The 18,669-nt window shown below is 43.3% G+C and overlaps 1 protein-coding gene across 1 annotated transcript in view; it reads right to left on the bottom strand.

The window, feature by feature from the left end:
* LOC139542144 (cyclic AMP-dependent transcription factor ATF-7-like) overlaps positions 1–16,891 on the bottom strand; it is a 49,009-nt gene extending 32,118 nt beyond the window's left edge. The window contains exon 1 of the mRNA XM_071347232.1: positions 16,795–16,891. The gene's annotated coding sequence lies outside the window, so the exon portion shown is untranslated. The remainder of the gene's footprint in view (positions 1–16,794) is intronic.
* Positions 16,892–18,669: the final 1,778 nt, after the last annotated feature.

Here is an 18,669-nt window from a genome sequence, read left to right as displayed (position 1 = left end):
CTTTATCTACACTGAACAAAAATATAAACCCAACATGTAAAGTGTTGATTCCATGTTTCGTGAGCTGAAATAAAAGATCCCAGAAATGTGCAACACACACAAAAAGCTTATTTCTCAAGTTTACATCCCTGTTAGTGAGCATTTCTCGTTTGACAAGATAATCCATCCACATGACAGGTGTGGCATATCAAGAAGCTGATTAAACAGCATGATCATTACACAGATGTACCTTGTTCTGGGGGCAATAAAAGGCCACTAAAAATGTGCAATTTTGTCACAACACAATGCCACAGATGTCTCAAGTTGAGGGAGTGTGCAATTGGCATGCTGACTGCAGGAATGTCCACCAGAATTCCCAGAGAATTTAATTTATCTACCATAAGCCGCCTCCAACCTCGTTTTAGGGAATTTGGCAGTACGTCCAACCGACCTCACAACAGCAGACAGCGTGTATGGCGTCGTGTGGGTGAGCGGTTTGCTGATGTCAACCTTGTGAACAGAGTGCCCCATGGTGGTGGTGGGGTTACGGTATGGGCAGGCATAAGCTCGAGACAACCAACACAATTGCATTTTATCGATTTGAATGCACATAGATACCGTGACGAGATCCTGAGGCCCGTTGTCCAGCATGCCTAGTTAATTACAAAATATGTTTTTACCTTTAAATGCACGGCTCCATGTCGCAAGGATCTGTACACAATTCCTGGAAGCTGAAAATGTCCCAGTTCTTCCATGGCCTGCATACTCACCAGACATGTCAAACATTGAGCATGTTTGGGATCCTGTGGATCAACGTGTACGACAGTGTGTTCCAGTTCCCGCCAATATTCAGCAACTTTGCACAGACATTGAAGGAGTGTGGGACAACATTCCACAACGAACAGCCTGATCAACTCTACGCGAAGGAGATGGATATGTGTCGCGCTGCATGAGGCAAAAGGTGGTCACACCAAATACTGACAGGTTTACTGATCCACGCCCAACCTTTTTTAAGGTATCTGTGACCAACAGATGCATTCCCATGTGAAATCCATAGACTAGGGCCTACAATTTTTTTTTCAAATGATTGATTTTCTTATATGAACTCGGTAAAAATCTTTGAATAGTTGCATGTTGCATTTATATATTTTTTCAGTATACATGAAAATAAAATTCATACAAATTGTTGAGAACAAAATTAATGTAGGCCTATTTAAATTAGGGATGCACGATATATCGGTGAGCATATCGGAATTGGTCGATATTAGCTAAAAATGCCAACATCTAGTTTAACGCCGATGTGCAAAACCAATGTCAAAGCTGACGTGCATACCTATATAACGTAGGTAGATGACGTAATGACGCCACGAAAAATACGGTGCTACACAGAGAAGCAGAAAAAATACTAAGCGCACACTTCCAACAACTAAACAAGTTCAAGTCGAGCAGTCATTTGAAAGAGTAAGAACATTTCAGTGAGATAACTCAAAGGCGAAATCCATTAATGCCAAGATAATGGAATTCATTGCCCTTGACAATCAACCGTTCCCTGTCGTGGAAATGTTTATAAAAATCCCCTGAAACAGCACCATCTAGTGGTCATAACCTGGTAATATCAGGATGTGGGATGTGATTGTAGTGGGGTGTGGCAGGGACGCCGTGGGTAGCTTTTCACTATTTCTTTGGATTCCTCATGTCTAACTCATAGCTAGAAAAAAGGTTTGGTCCAAATCAGATGTTAGGTACTATATTTATTGAATATTAAATGAATTCTATAAATTATAAATGACCAATTTGTTTGCGATAAATAAGAAAACAAATTCAGAGATCAAATTATATTTCAACAAAATAAATGTTGCAAAGACTAATTGTATCTGTGTTTCTACAACAGAAACAATTTCAGAACAAGCAAAGAATGTGGGTGTCTAAATCTTCCTTCTTGTGCTTTCTGAGGTAAAACGCCTCCACATAAATCCTTTTCATTATATCCATTTCAGACATGCGATAGCCTACATATGAGTCAGACTCAGTGAGTCCACCCATCTATTTAAGCTTCCATTCATCCAAGGTGACATGGAAACATCAAAAGAAGTCAGCTCAGCCAGTGGGCCCTATTCCAATCGCTCTCTCGGAGCCTGCCGGCAATGTCCCCGTCGCTGTTAACTTGGTCTGCGTCCCAATTCCCAAATGGCCAGGGGAGCGAGCAGGTCGAGCGGGTCTCTGTCTATAATCAGCTACAGGCCCGCAGTGTTTGATGCAGCCTGCTAGGAAACTAGCTAAACAAACTGTATTAATAGTTCTCTCTGCCTGCAGGCAGGGAGCCAAAGGACTCAGGAATCTACAGGGCTAGAGTTGCCAGGGTTAGAGGGTAGGGGAGACCCCACACAAGGCTTAGAGGGAGGGAGAGGGTAAGACACAGAGAAGAAAGAAAGAAAGAAAGAAAGAAAGGAGAGAAAAGAAAGAAAAGAAAGAAAAGAAAGAAAAGAAAGAAAAGAAAGAGAGAAAAGAAAGAAAAGAAAGAAAAGAGAGAAAAGAAAGAAAGAAAAGAAAGAAAAGAGAGAAAAGAAAGAAAGAAAAGAGAGAAAAGAAAGAAAGAAAAGAGAGAAAAGAAAGAAAGAAAGAAAGAAAGAAAGAAAGAAAGAAAGAAAGAAAGAAAGAAAGAAAGAAAGAAAAGAAAGAAAGAGTGTGGTTTGCTGTGTGGTGGTCATGTATTGGTTGACTCACGGACTTTACTGTGAGATCAAAGGGTATTTGGTAGCTCAAACAGGACATGACCAATGATGTATATAAACCCTGGATTGCTGATCCTTTGTATTGGCCATTGAGAGGCTTTGAAGCCACAGGTCGGCCATATTGGCACGGTGTCAGTATCATTAGTCATCTAAAAAAGTATACTTTAAAAAGGAAACGTTTTAATATATACTGAACAAAATAATAAACAACATGCAAAGTGTCCCATGTTTTATAAGCTGAAATGAAAGATCCCAGAAATTTTCCATCCTCACAAAAAGCTTATTTCTCAAAAATTGTGCACAAATTTGTTTACATCCCTGCTAGTGAGCATTTCTCCTTTGCCAAGACAATCCATCCACCTGACAGGTATGGCATATCAAGAAGCTGATTAAAACAGCATGATCATTAACACAGGTGGTCCTTGTGCTGGGGACAGTAAAAGGCCACTCTAATATGTGCCGTGTTGTCACAGCACAATGCCACTAATGTCTCAAATTTAGAGGGAGAGTGCAATTGGCATGCTGACTGCAGGAATGTCCACCAGAGCTGTTGCCAGAGAATTTAATGTTAATTTCTCTACCATAAGCCGCCACCAACGTTGTTTTAGAGAATTTGTCAGTACGTCCAACCGACACCACAATTGCAGACTACAATCAACAGCCTGATGAATTCTATGCAAAGGAAATGTGTTGCGCTGCATGAGGAAATGGTGGTCACACCAGATACTAACTGGTTTTCTAAACCACGCCCCAACTTTTTTTAAAGTACACTATATATAGTGTGTGGGCACTGATTCAAATGAGTGGATTCTGCCATTTCAGCCACACCTATTGCTGACAGGTGTATAAAAATCGAGCACACCGCCATGCAATCTCCATAGACAAACATTGGCAGTGGAATGGCCTTACTGAAAAGCTCAGTGACTTTCAACGTGGCACGGTATTAGGACAGTGCCACCTTTCCAACAAGTTTGTACGTAAAATGTCTGCCCTTGTTAGAGGTGCCCTGGTCAACTTTAAGTGCCATTATTCCAAACTGCCTCTGGAAGCAACATCAGCACAAGAACTGTTTGTCGGGAGCTTGATGAAATGGGTTTCCATGGGGCAGAACCACACAAGCCTAAGATCACCATGCGCAATATCAAGCGTCGTCTGGAGTGGTGTAAAGCTCGCCGCCATTGGACTCTGGAGCAGTGGAAACGCATTCTCTGGAGTTATGAATCACGCTTCACCATCTGGCAGTCTGACGGACAAATCTGGGTTTCGCGGATGCCAGGAGAACGCTACCTGCCTGAATGCATAATGCCAACTGTCAAGTTTGGTGGGGGAGGAATAATGGGCTGGGGTTGTTTTCATGGTTCCGGCTAGCCCCCTTAGTTCCAGTGATGGGAAATCTTAACACTACAGCATACAATGACATTCTAGACGAGTCGGTATTCCAACTTTGTGGTAACAGTTTGGGAAAGGCCCCTTCCTGTTTCAGCATGACAATGCCCCTGTGTACAAAGCGAGGTCCATACAGAAATTGTTTGTTGAGATCAGTGTGGAAGAACTTGCCTGTACAGAGCCCTGACCTCAACCCCATCTAACACCTTTGGGATGAATTGGAACGCAGACTGCCGGCCAGGGCTAATCGCCAAACATTAGTGCCCGACCTCACTAATGCTCGTGGCTAAATGGAAGCAAGTCCCCCGCAGCAATGTTCCAACATCTAGTGGAAAGCCTTCCCAGAAGAGTGTACAGTCGTGGCCAAAAGTTGAGAATGACACAAATATTAATTTTCACAAAGTCTGCTGCCTCAGTGTCTTTAGATATTTTTGTCAGATGTTACTATGGAATACTGAAGTATAATTACAAGCATTTCATAGGTGTCAAAGGCTTTTATTGACAATTACATGAAGTTGATGCAAAGAGTCAATATTTTCAAGACCTCTGCAATCCGCCCTGGCATGCTGTCAATTAGCTTCTGGGCCACATCCTGACTGATGGCAGCCCATTCTTGCATAATCAATGCTTGGAGTTTGTCAGAATTTGTGGGGTTTTGTTTGTCCACCCACCTCTTGAGGATTGACCACAAGTTCTCAATGGGATTAAGGCCTGGGGAGTTTCCTGGCCATGGACCCAAAATATCTATGTTTTGTTCCCCGAGCCACTTAGTTATCACTTTTGCCTTATGGCAAGGTGCTCCATCATGCTGGAAAACGCATTGTTCGTCACCAAACTGTTCCTGGATGGTTGGGAGGACGTGTTGGTACCATTCTTTATTCATGGCTGTGTTCTTAGGCAAAATTGTTAGTGAGCCCACTCCCTTGGCTGAGAAGCAACCCCACACATGAATGGTCTCAGGATGCTTTACTGTTGGCATGACACAGGACTGATGGTAGCGCTCACCTTGTCTTCTCCGGACAAGCTTTTTTCCGGATGCCCCAAACAATCGGAAAGGGGATTCATCAGAGAAAATGACTTTACCCCAGTCCTCAGCAGTCCAATCCCTGTACCTTTTGCAGAATATCAGTCTGTCCCTGATGTTTTTCCTGGAGAGAAGTGGCTTCTTTGCTGCCCTTCTTGACACCATGCCATCCTCTAAAAGTCTTTGCCTGCCGATGCACTCACACCTGCCTGCTGCCATTCCTGAGCAAGCTCTGTACTGGTGGTGCTTCGATCCCGCAGCTGAATCAACTTTAGGAGACGGTCCTGGCGCTTGCTGAACTTTCTTGAGCGCCCTGAAGCCTTCTTCACAACAATTGAAACGCTCTCCTTGAAGTTCTTGATGATCCGATAAATTGTTGATTTAGGTGCAATCTTACTGGCAGCAATATCCTTGTCTGTGAAGCCCTTTTTGTGCAAAGCAATGATGACGGCACGTGTTTCCTTGCAGGTAACCATGGTTGTCAGAGGAAGAACAATGATTCCAAGCATCACCCTCCTTTTGAAGCTTCCAGTCTGTTATTCGAACTCAATCAGCATGACAGAGTGATCTCCAGCCTTGTCCTCGTCAACACTCACACCTGTGTTAATGAGAGAATCACTGACATGATGTCAGCTGGTCCTTTTGTGGCAGGGCTGAAATGCAGTGGAAATGTTTTTGGGGGGATTCAGTTCATTTGCATGGCAAAGAGGGACTTTGCAATTAATTGCAATTAATCTGATCACTCTTCATAACATTCTGGAGTATATGCGAATTGCCATCATACAAACTGAGGCAGCAAACTTTGTGAAAATTTATATTTGTGTCATTCTCAAAACTTTTGGCCACGACTGTAGGCTGTTATAGCAGCAATGGGGGAAGCAACTCCATATTAATGCCCATGATTTTGAAATTAAATGTTCGATGAGCAGGAGTCCACATACACGACATGACCAAAAGTATCGGTGACCAACAGATTCATTTCTGATATGGGCAGTGAACACGTAGCGCTTTTACAACATACAGAAGTGCGCTGGTTATTAAGGGGCAAAGTATTCAAATCAAATAATCAAATTTTATTTGTCACACATACACATGGTTAGCAGATGTTAATGCGAGTGTAGCGAAATGCTTGTGCTTCTAGTTCCGACAATGCAGTAATAACCAACAAGTAATCTAACCTAACAATTCCACAACTACTACCTTATACACACAAGTGTAAAGGGATAAAGAATATGTACATAAAGATATATGAATGAGTGATGGTACAGAACGGCATAGGCAAGATGCAGTAGATGGTATAGAGTACAGTATATACATATGAGATGAGTAATGTAGGGTATGTAAACATTATATTAAGTGGCATTGTTTAAAGTGGCTAGTGGTACATTTTTACATAATTTCCATCAATTCCCATTATTAAAGTGGCTGGAGTTGAGTCAGTATGTTGGCAGCGGCCGCTAAATGTTAGTGGTGGCTGTTTAACAGTCTGATGGCCTTGAGATAGAAGCTGTTTTTCAGTCTCTCGGTCCCTGCTTTGATGCACCTGTACTGACCTCGCCTTCTGGATGATAGCGGGGTGAACAGGCAGTGGCTTGGGTGGTTGTTGTCCTTGATGATCTTTATGGACTTCCTGTGACATCGGGTGGTGTAGGTGTCCTGGAGGGCAGGTAGTTTGCCCCCGGTGATGCGTTCTGCAGACCTCACTACCCTCTGGAGAGCCTTACGGTTGTGGGCGGAGCAGTTGCCGTACCAGGCGGTGATACAGCCCGACAGGATGCTCTCGATTGTGCATCTGTAGAAGTTTGTGAGTGCTTTTGGTGACAAGCCGAATTTCTTCAGCCTCCTGAGGTTGAAGAGGCGCTGCTGCGCCTTCTTCACAACGCTGTCTGTGTGGGTGGACCAATTCAGTTTGTCCGTGATGTGTACACCGAGGAACTTAAAACTTTCTACCTTCTCCACTACTGACCCGTCGATGTGGATAGGGGGGTGCTCCCTCTGCTGTTTCCTGAAGTCCACAATCATCTCCTTTGTTTTGTTGACGTTGAGTGTGAGGTTATTTTCCTGACACCACACTCCGAGGGCCCTCACCTCCTCCCTGTAGGCCGTCTCGTCGTTGTTGGTAATCAAGCCTACCACTGTAGTGTCATCCGCAAACTTGATGATTGAGTTGGAGGCGTGCATGGCCACGCAGTCGTGGGTGAACAGGGAGTACAGGAGAGGGCTCAGAACGCACCCTTGTGGGGCCCCAGTGTTGAGGATCAGCGGGGTGGAGATGTTGTTACCTACCCTCACCACCTGGGGGCGGCCCGTCAGGAAGTCCAGGACCCAGTTGCACAGGGCGGGGTCGAGACCCAGGGTCTTGAGCTTGATGACGAGTTTGGAGGGTACTATGGTGTTAAATGCTGAGCTGTAGTCGATGAACAGCATTCTCACATAGGTATTCCTCTTGTCCAGATGGGTTAGGGCAGTGTGGTTGCGATTGAGTCGTCTGTGGACCTATTGGGTCGGTAAGCAAATTGGAGTGGGTCTAGGGTGTCCGGTAGGGTGGAGGTGATATGGTCCTTGACTAGTCTCTCAAAGCACTTCATGATGACGGAAGTGAGTGCTACGGGGCGGTAGTCGTTTAGCTCAGTTACCTTAGCTTTCTTGGGAACAGGAACAATGGTGGCCCTCTTGAAGCATGTGGGAACAGCAGACTGGGATAAGGATTGATTGAATATGTCCGTAAACACACCAGCCAGCTGGTCTGCGCATGCTCTGAGGACGCGGCTGGGAATCCCGTCTGGGCCTGCAGCCTTGCGAGGGTTAACACGTTTAAAATGTTTTACTCACCTCGGCTGCAGTGAAGGAGAGCCCGCAGGTTTTGGTAGCGGGCCGTGTCAGTGGCACTGTATTGTCCTCAAAGCGAGCAAAAAAGTTATTTAGCCTGTCTGGGAGCAAGACATCCTGGTCAGCGACGGGGCTAGTTTTCTTTTTGTAATCCGTGATTGACTGTAGACCCTGCCACATACCTCTTGTGTCTGAGCTGTTGAATTGTGACTCTATTTTGTCTCTGTACTGGGACTTAGCTTGTTTGATTGCCTTGCGGAGAGAATAGCTACACTGTTTGTATTCGGTCATGTTTCCGGTCACCTTGCCCTGGTTAAAAGCAGTGGTTCGCGCTTTCAGTTTCACGCGAATGCTGCCGTCAATCCACGGTTTCTGGTTTGGGAATGTTTTAATCGTTGCTGTGGGTACGACATCGTCAATGCACTTTCTAATGAACTCGCTCACCGAATCAGCATATTCGTCAATGTTGTTATTGGACGCAATGAGGAACATATTCCAATCCGCGTGATCGAAGCAGTCTTGAAGCGTGGAATCAGATTGGTCGGACCAGCGTTGAACAGACTTGAGCGCGGGAGCTTGTTGTTTTAGTTTCTGTTTGTAGGCTGGAAGCAACAAAATGGAGTCGTGGTCAGCTTTTCCGAAAGGAGGGCGGGGGAGGGCCTTATATGCGTCGCGGAAGTTAGTATAACAATGATCCAAGGTTTTACCAGCCCTGATAGCACAATCGATATGCTGATAGAATTTAGGGAGTTTTGTTTTTAGATTAGCCTTGTTAAAATCCCCAGCTACGATGAATGCAGCCTCAGGGTGTGTGGTTTCCAGTTTACATAGAGTCAGATAAAGTTTGTTCAGGACCATCGATGTGTCTGCTTGGGGGGGAATATATACGGCTGTGATTATAATCGAAGAGAATTCCCTTGGTAGATAATGCGGTCAACATTTGATTGTGAGGAGTTCTAGATCAGGTGAACAGAATGACTTGAGTTCCTGTATGTTGTTATGATCACACCACGTCTCGTTAATCATAAGGCATACACCCCCGCCCCTCTTCTTACCAGAAAGATGTATGTTTCTGTCGGCGCGACGCGTGAAGAAACCAGCTGGCTGCACCGACTCCGTTAGCGTCTCTTGAGTTAGCCATGTTTCCGTGAAGCAGAGAACATTACAATCCCTGATGTCTCTCTGGAATGTTACCCGTGCTCGGATTTCATCAACCTTATTGTCAAGAGACTGGACATTGGCGAGTAGTATGCTAGGGAGTGGAGCGCGATGTCCCCGCCTTCGAAGCCTGACCAGGAGACCGCTACGTTTGCCCCTTTTACGGCGTCGCATAGGGTCACCGGCTGGGATCAGATCCATTGTATTGGGTGGAAGGCAAAACACTGGATCCATTTCGGGAAAGTCATATTCCTGGTTGGAACGATGGTGTGTTGACGTTAATCTTATATTCAGTAGTTCCTCCCGACTGTATGTAATGAAACCTAAGATTACCTGGGGTACCAATGTAAGGAATAACACATAAAAAAACTAAATACTGCATATTTTCCAAGGAACGAGAAGCGAGGCGGCCATCTCGGTCGGCGCAGAAAGATGTTTTGACACGAGAGACAGGCTTAAAGTTGTCTTTACTGACCATAATTTTCACTTGTCTGACCGCTTGCATGATAACGAGTTTCTCGCCTGAATGATCGGAATCTAGGATTACAGGGACTCTCCGCAACTATATTCAATGTGCAGGACAAAATTGAGGCTATGATTAAGAAGTTGGAGCTCTTTTCTGTCTGCATTAACAAGGACAACACACAGGTCTTTCCATCATTGTATGATTTTTGTGTGTGCAAATTAACTCACGCTTACGGACAATGTCAAATGTGATATAGCGAAGCACCTGAGTGAGTTGGGTGCGCAATTACGCAGGTACTTTCCCGAAACGGATGACACAAACAACTGGATTCATTATCCGTTTCATGCCCAGCCTCCAGTCCACTTACAGATATCTGAACAAGAGAGCCTCATCGAAATTTCAACAAGCGGTTCTGTGAAAATTTAATATAATCAGAAGCCACTGCCTGATTTCTGGATTGGGCTGCGCTCAGAGTGTCTTGCCTTGCCAAATCGGGCTGTTAAGACACTGATGCCTATTGCAACCACGTACCTATGTGAGAGTGGATTCTCAGCCCTCACTAGCATTAAATCTAAATACAGGCACAGACTGTGTGTGGAATATTATTTAAGACTGAGCCTCTATCCAATACAACCCAAAATTGCAGAGTTATGTGCATCCTTTCAAGCACACCCTTCTCATTAACCTGTGGTGAGTTATTCACAATTTTCGATGAACAAATAAAGTTTTATATGCAAGATAGCTAAATAAAGAGCAAAATGATTGATTATTATTACTATTATTAGATTATTATTTGTACCCTGGTCCTATAAGAGCTCTTTGTCACTTCACATGAGCCGGGTTGTGACAAACTCACTCATTCTTATGTTTAATAAATGTATAGTATAGTGTGTGTGGCAGACTTACAATGATGGCAAAAAATAACATTTGACAGTGCGCTGACCCTGGTGCTAGAGGAGGTACGCAGCTGGAGGTTGAATGTTTGAAGGGGTACGGAACTATAAAAACTTTGGGAACCACTGGTGTAGAGAATCATTGTACCATCTAAAGCGGAGTGAAATATATTTTCAATAACCAAAATTATTGTATTTTCGGCTGTTAGAAGCTGGTGTACAAAATCGAAGACGCAAACACTGAACTTAAGAACGGGAAGCATAGAAAATCTACACATCATAGACTTGCTTTCAATAAGAATGACAGATCCATAACTGACATTTCTATGTGAATTTGGTCGGGGGTTGTTAAAAAAGTTGCATATTGCAGCTTTACGTTGTCTGTAATATAATAAATATGGCAAAAACAAAAATGTATACATCATAAATTAATTTCTATAGCTTCCAAAATATATATTTTCTACAATCGTGGGGGACTGCCAAGATGGAGGCATGGTGGCTGTGGCCTCCATCATTCTTTAACGGAAGTTTGGACTTCACTCCGAAGTTTGGAACCACCAAGACTCATTCTAGAGCCCGGCCAAACTGAGCAATCGGGGTAGAAGGGCCTTGGTCAGGGAGGTGACCAAGAACCCGATGGTTACTCTGACAGAGCTCCAGGGTTCCTCTGTGGAGATGGTTGTCCTTCTGGAATGTTCTCCCATCTCTGCAGCACTCCAATAATCAGGCCTTTATGGTAGAGTGGCTAGACGTAAGCCACTCCTCAGTAAAAGCCACATGACAGCCCGCTTGGAGTTTGCCAAAAGGCACCTAAAGGACTCTCAGACCATGAGAAACAAGATTCTCTGGTCTGATGAAACCAAGATGTAGCTCTTTGGCCTGAATGCCAAGTGTCACATCTGGAGGAAACCAGGCACTGCTTATCACCTGGCCAATACCATCCCTACGATGAAGCATGGTGGTGGCAGCATCATGCTGTGAGGATGTTTTTCAGCGTTAGGGACTGGGATAATAGTCAGGATCGAGGGAAATATGAACAGAGCAAAGTACAGAGAGATCCTTGATGAAAACCTGCCCTAGAGCGCTCAGGACCTCAGACTGGGGCAAAGGTTCACCTTCTAACAGAACAACGACCCTAAGCACATAGCCAATACAATGCAGGAGTGGCTTCGGGACAAGTCTTTGAATGTCGTTGAGTGGCCCAGCCAGAGCTCAGACTTGAACCCGATCTAACATCCCTGGGGAGACCTGAAAATGGCTGTGCAGCGACGCTCCCCATCCAACCTGACAGAGCTTGAGAGGATCTGAAGAGAAGAATGGGAGAAACTCCCCAAATACAGGTGTGCCAAGCTTGTAGCGTCAAACCCAGGAAGACTCGAGGCTGTAATCGCTGCCGAAGGTGCTTCAACAAAGTACTGAGTAAAGGGTATGAATACTTACGTAAATGTGATAACAGTTCTTTTTATTTAATACATTTGCAAAAATGTATAAAAACCTGTTTTTGCTTTGTCATTATGGGGTATTGTGTTGAGGGAAAAAAACAACAATTAAATACATTTTAGAATATGGCTGTAACCTACATTTTATTTGAAAAAGTCAAGGGGTCTGAATATTTTCTGAACACACTGTATATAAATCATTGGACAGGACAGACGAGGTGCTAGCGCCCTCAGTTGCAACCCTGTGAGGGTTGACTAACAAGAGAAATCTAGGCTGCTGCCTGGAACACATGAAACCCTATATGCTCGCGCGTCTGCATAACTGCCCAGGTCTTTAAACTAAATCCATGGCAGAGCAGACAGACAATGCAAGACAAACGATCCACCAGTGACATTTTTCTGCAATGAAATTGGAAACACTTGAATGTCTATTTATTAGATGGATCATCAGCTTTTGAACGGAAGGGAATAGGTTGTATGGCCCAAGTTGTTTTGATGCCAAAACTACAACGCTTAAACAAGACAGACTTGTCCAATAACTGAGACATTTGATCTCTGTATTATGAACAACTGGTAGGCTGCATCTGGGCTATGAACTTTAAGGCGGTTTAAACACCCTGTATTTAATGTACATTCATTAGTTTTGTTTCTGTTGAGTAGATCAGACAGAAAGCACAAATTCTTAGTCTGGGATCTAATACGAAGCAAGTGGTGAAACAATGATGAATCGGAGCTAATCACCTGCCATGTGTTCTTGACACTTTCATGGATCAATACACAAGTATAAATCCAATACAGAAAAATATACATAATGTATAACATTTGATATAGCTTTTTAGAATTAAACTGCAAACCAGAAAAACAGAGGCTGTATGTACCAAGCATCTCAGAGTAGGAGTGCTGATCTAGGATCAGCCCCCCCCGTCGATGTAATCTTATTGGATTGTGATCTAAAAGGCAGAACTGTTCCAAACATCGGCACTAGTCAAGTCAGCATGCTAGCTGAGACCCGAATACCCTTTACACACAAGACCTGCCTTTTCCCGCATGAGACCGCCCTTTCTTTTCAAGGATTGGCTACCGACATGTAAATCACCACGATCTCGTTCCCTTATCGCTCAGTGGGCTGTCAATTAATTGTGATTGGTTCATGACGAACCAAAGTTATAGTTGTGAAAACTCCCAGTGCTAACTTCGTACATCTCCCAGATGATTCGCAATGAACATAATCTTGGTGATGAGCTAGTCTTGGAGATGCATATTTTTTATTTAACTAGACAAGTCAGTTAAGAACAAATTCTTATTTACAACGGCGGCCTACACTGGCCAAACCCGGGCCAATTGTGAGCCGTCCTATAGGACTCCCAATCACGGCCGGTTGTGATACATCTTGGATTCAAACCAGGGTGTCTGTAGTGACGTCTCAAGCACTGAGATGCATTGCCTTAGACAGCACCACAGATATAACACCACACCAATAAACTTCGATTTGATATCTTTATTAACTTAGCAGACAACCAAACAAATACTTGTGAATATGGACACATCACAGAACCAGACAAAGTCCCAGACATGGACCCTCAGATCCTCAAAAAGTTATACATCGCACCATTGAGAGCATCCTGACTGGCTGCATCACAGCTTGGTATGGCAAGTGCTTGGCATCCGACCCCAAGGCGCTACAAAGGGTAGTGCGTACGGCCCAGTACATCACTGGGGCCGAACTCGGTGCCATCCAGGTCCTCTCTACCAAGCGGTGCCAGAGGAAAGCCAAAAATGGTCAAAGACTCCAGCCACGCAAGTCATAGGCTGTTCTGCACAGCAAGTCTGAGACCAAAAGGCTCCTGAACAGCTTCTACCCCCATGCCATAAGATTGCTGAACAGTTAATTAAATGGCTACCTGGATTATTTGCATTGACCCCCTTTTGTTGCATTCTTGTACTGGCTCCAATGCACACTCACTGCACTCTACACTGACACTCGTAAAACACGCACACAGATGCACACAGATGTAATAACCAAAACATTGTATGATTCCATGTGTTATTCATAGTTTTGATGTCTTCACTATTATTCTACAATGTAGAAATTAGTAAAACATTAAGAAAAACCCTGGAATGAGTAGATGTGTCCAAACTTTTGACTGGTACTGTATGTGTAGATATAAATAGGAATGTATATACCCTGAACACAAATATAAACGCAACATCCAACAATTTCAAAGATTTTACCTTGTTACAGTTCATTTAAGGAAATAAGTCAATTTAATTTTTTTAAATTATGCTACCTTTATTTAAATAGGCAAGTCAGTGAAGAACAAATTCTTATTTACACAATGACGGCCTACCCCGGCCAAACCCGGACGACGCTGGGCGAATTGTGCACCGCCCTATGGGACTCCCAATCACGGCCGGATATGATGCAGCCTGGATTCGAACCAGGTACTGCAGCGATGCCTCTTGTACTGAAATGCAGTGTCTTAGACCACCGAGCCACTCAGGAGCCTCTTCAAATAAATTCATTAGGTCCTGATCTAAGGATTTCACATGACTGGGGATACAGACATGCATCTGTTGGTCACAGATAACTTTAATAATAAAGAAAAGTAGGGTGTGGATCAGAAAACCGGTAAGTGTCTGGTGTGACCACCATTTGCCTCACACAGAGCAACACATATCCTTCACATAAAGTTGATCAGGCTGTTGATTGTGGCCTGTGAAATGTTGTCCCACTCCTCTTGAATGGCTATGCGAAGTTGCTGGATATTGGTGGGAACTGGAACACACTGTCGTACACGTCGATCCAGAGCATCCCAAACATGCTCAATGGGTGACATGTCTGTTGAGTATGCAGGCCATGGAAGAACTGGGACATTTTCAGCTTCCAGGAATTGTGTACAGATCCTTGTGACATGGGGCAGTGCATTATCATGATGAAACATGAGGTGATGGTGGCAGATGAATAGCATGACAATGGTCCTCAGGATCTTGTCACAGTATCTCTCATTCAAATTGCCATCGATAAAATGCAATTGTGTTCGTTGACCGTATACCTGCCATACCAGAACCCCACCGCCACCTGGGGCACTCTGTTCACAACATTGACGTCAGCAACCCACTTGCCCACAATGCCATAAACGCTGTCTGCCATCTGCCCGATACAGCTGAAACCGGGATTCTTCCTTGAACATCACTTTTCCAGCATGCCAGCGGCCATCAAAGGTAAGCATTTGCCCGCTGAAGTTGGTTACGCTACCGAGCTGCAGTCAGGTCAAGACCTTGGTGAGGACAACGAGCATGCAGATGAGCTTTCCTGAGACTGTTTCTGAAAATGATCAGCTGTCCGGGTGGCTGATCTCAGACAATCCCACAAGTGAAGAAGTGGGATGTGGAGGTCATGGGCAGGCGTGGTTACACGTGGTTGTGAGGCCGGTTGGACCTACTGACAAATTCTCTAAAACGACGTTGAGGCGGCTTATGGTAGAGAAATTAATATTCAATTCTCTGGCAACAGCTCTGGTGGACTTTCCTGCAGTCAGCATGCCAACTGTATGCTCCCTCAAAACCTGAGACATCTGTGGCATTGTGTTTTGTGACAAAACTGCACATTTTAGAGTGGCCTTTTATTGTGCCCAGCACAAAGTGCACCTGTATAATGATCATGCTGTTTAATCAACTTCTTGATAATCCATCCACCTGACAGGTGTGGTCTATCTCGGCAAAGGAGAAATGCTCACTAACAGTGGTGTAAACAAATTTGTGGTCAAAATCTGAGATAAATAAGCATTTAGTGCTTATGGAACATTTCTGGGATTTTTATTTCAGTTTATGAAACATGGGACCAACACTTAACATGTTGCGTTTATATTTTTGTTCGGTATAGATATCAATACAGATAACAATATTATCATAATCTTAGACTAGGATGAGGTACAGTTATTATAACAGTGTTATAAATATATGGCTGAAGTTAAAGTCACAACTGGCAATAGAATGGAGGATTGTATATGTTGAGGAATTTGAATCTCCCAGTTTTTAAAGAATCAACTGTGCTGTAATTTATTGCAGGTTATTCTTTCAGCTACACATGGTGTGGATCGCTTACGATGATGGAGAAAACTTATTGTTAGCTAAAGTTATGAAATTCTCTCTTCTCAGTAAGCAGAATCGAAATCATCTTCTCAAGAAGCAGAATCGTAATGACTTAACTTCTGCTAAAAGTTGAAACCATCAGACGTCTGGCTAAATTAGATGTTCAGTCAAGTTAGCATGCTAGCTGAGACCCGAATACCCTTAACACACACAAGACCTGCCTTTTCCCGCATGAGACCGCCCTTTCTTTTCAAGGATTGGCTACCAACATGTCAATCACCATGATCTCGTACCCTTATCGCTCATTGGGCTGTCAATCAATTCTGACAGAAGAATGTGATTGGTTCATGACGATTCCACTCAAAAGATGGGAGTTTTCGCTAGCTATAACTTTCCCCAGTGCTAACTTCGAACAGGCCGCTACCACAGCCAGGGAAAAGCAATGTGCAGTACTAAAACCTCATCAACAACAACGAACTTCATGCATGACAACATGAGCATGTCATATAGTCGTGTAGTTTTGCTGATAAATAATTAGTTGACACTTTAGTTAGCTAAATACTAACCAACTTGTTAGCTAGAAAGCGAAAATAGGCACTCGAGTGCGAGCGAGAAGACAGACCACAACAGTTCTGTCAACTAACGTTAATTGCCCACTCAGATTTCATGGCCGACAGGACAACGATAGAAACGTACACACTAACTGTAACGACTTTCAATACTTCTATGTCACATTTTCATCGGAATTACGCGTGGATTGTAGATTTTGACAATGATATACTGTTTACAAACTCACCGTTGCACCCCTCTCTCTCTCCCTCTCTCTCTCCTCTTCTCTAGTCTTGGAATTTGACACTCCCCTCCTCCTTGAATCATCGCGAGGTTCTACGTCGAGGTCTTCATAGTCATTTTACTCATATAATAAACAACAGTGTACGGAATTTACTTTAAGAAAATACAGACTAGGCCTATTTCAAAGCTTTTTATGTATTTTTTATTTTACATACGCCTACATTAATTATTTTAAGATGTATTGGGGGGTGCATACAAAATGGTATAATATTTTTCCCAGGGGCAACATATTCTATTCTATTCACCCTGTGTAGCAGATGTTTGAAATGGGGTGTCATAAGCCTACCATATTTCTGACTGTGAACACACTGAATTTCATACTCACATTGCTCATACTTACAACAAACAAACAGGCACCTTTGTTTTTGCAGCTATTTTGGTTACCTCAATAACCTGTTTCTGGAATGTGGCGATGAAATACATGAGGTTTGTCTATCTATCTCCTTCTAAATAGAATAATAGATACTGTCTGTTTCTGGGAAAGGGAATGCTTAGTGCACAGTGTAAAGCTTTGTTTGTAATCAATCTAAAGTTGTTAAAGCTATAATAGAATGGAATATAATAGAAGCTGGTCGCTTTAGAAGCTGGCCGGTTCTAAATTCTTAGTTTAGAACCGTTGACATGAAGCAGGTATTCAATTCAAGATGCAACATAAGAAACTGGTTAAACAGTACACTGTACACTACCAGTACACTGTACTCTCTCCCCAAGTACACCAGCCAGCAATGAGTGTTAATCATAATTATTGCTAACATCACATTTTCAGCTCATTTGCTTTGTTTGCCAACTGTGTTGTTCCAATATTCTGTATCCTGACTGAGCCAGGAGTCTGTGGACAAGGAAACTATGTCTTCATCCCAAATGGCACCCTATCTCCTATATAGGGCACTACTTTTAACTAGAGCACTATTGGCCCTGGTCAAAAGTGGGAAAAAGGGGGAAAGGGTGCCTTTTCGAACTCAGACTATGTAATGAATTATGTATCCAGTCCCTAAGATCACAGCTTGCATAACAACCACTGGCCTGGCCTGCCTACAACCTTGGGCATGTGAAGCCAATGATTCTAGAACTAGAATGACCCCAGTTTATTATATTGCTATGTGTAGAAGGAGCACTGTTGTGAGGGATTGTTACAACATTATAGACCATCTCTGATGAGGGCAGTTACAACAACGCTCTGTCACATTTAAAATATTACATTTTCTCCTAACGTTTTTCATTTCATTTTCTCTTAACATTTTTTTCTTTCTGTTTTACATTTCCAAGCCTGATATATGAGTGAAAATCATGATATTTTGAAGGATTGAAAAATGTACACCAGAGTGCAGTGCAGTACCAGTAAAAAGTTTGGAAACATAATTTAAGGGGTTTTCTTTATTTGTACTATTTTCTACATTGTAGAATCATAGTGAAGACATCACAACTATGAAATAACACATATTGAATCATGTAGTAACCAAAAAAGTATATTTTGTGTAAATGTATTATTTTTGATTCTTCAAAGTAGCCATCCTATGCCTTGATGACAGCTTTACACACTCTTGGCATTCTCTCAACCAACTTCACCTGGAATGTTTTTACAACAGTCTTGAAGGAGTTCCCACATATGCTGAGCACTTGTTGGCTGCTTCTCCTTCACTCTGCGGTCCAACTCATCCCAAACCATCTCAATTGGGTTGAGGTCGGGTGATTGTGGAGGCCAGATCATCTGATGCAGCACTCCATCACTCTCCTTCTTGGTCAAATAGCCCTTACACAGCCTGAAGGTGTGTTGGGTCATTGTCCTGTTGAAAAACAAATGATTGTCCCACTAAGCACA

Source organism: Salvelinus alpinus, chromosome 17, assembly GCF_045679555.1.
Source record: "Salvelinus alpinus chromosome 17, SLU_Salpinus.1, whole genome shotgun sequence".
Taxonomy (NCBI): domain Eukaryota; kingdom Metazoa; phylum Chordata; class Actinopteri; order Salmoniformes; family Salmonidae; genus Salvelinus; species Salvelinus alpinus.
This window is presented reverse-complemented; position numbering and strand designations above follow the sequence as displayed.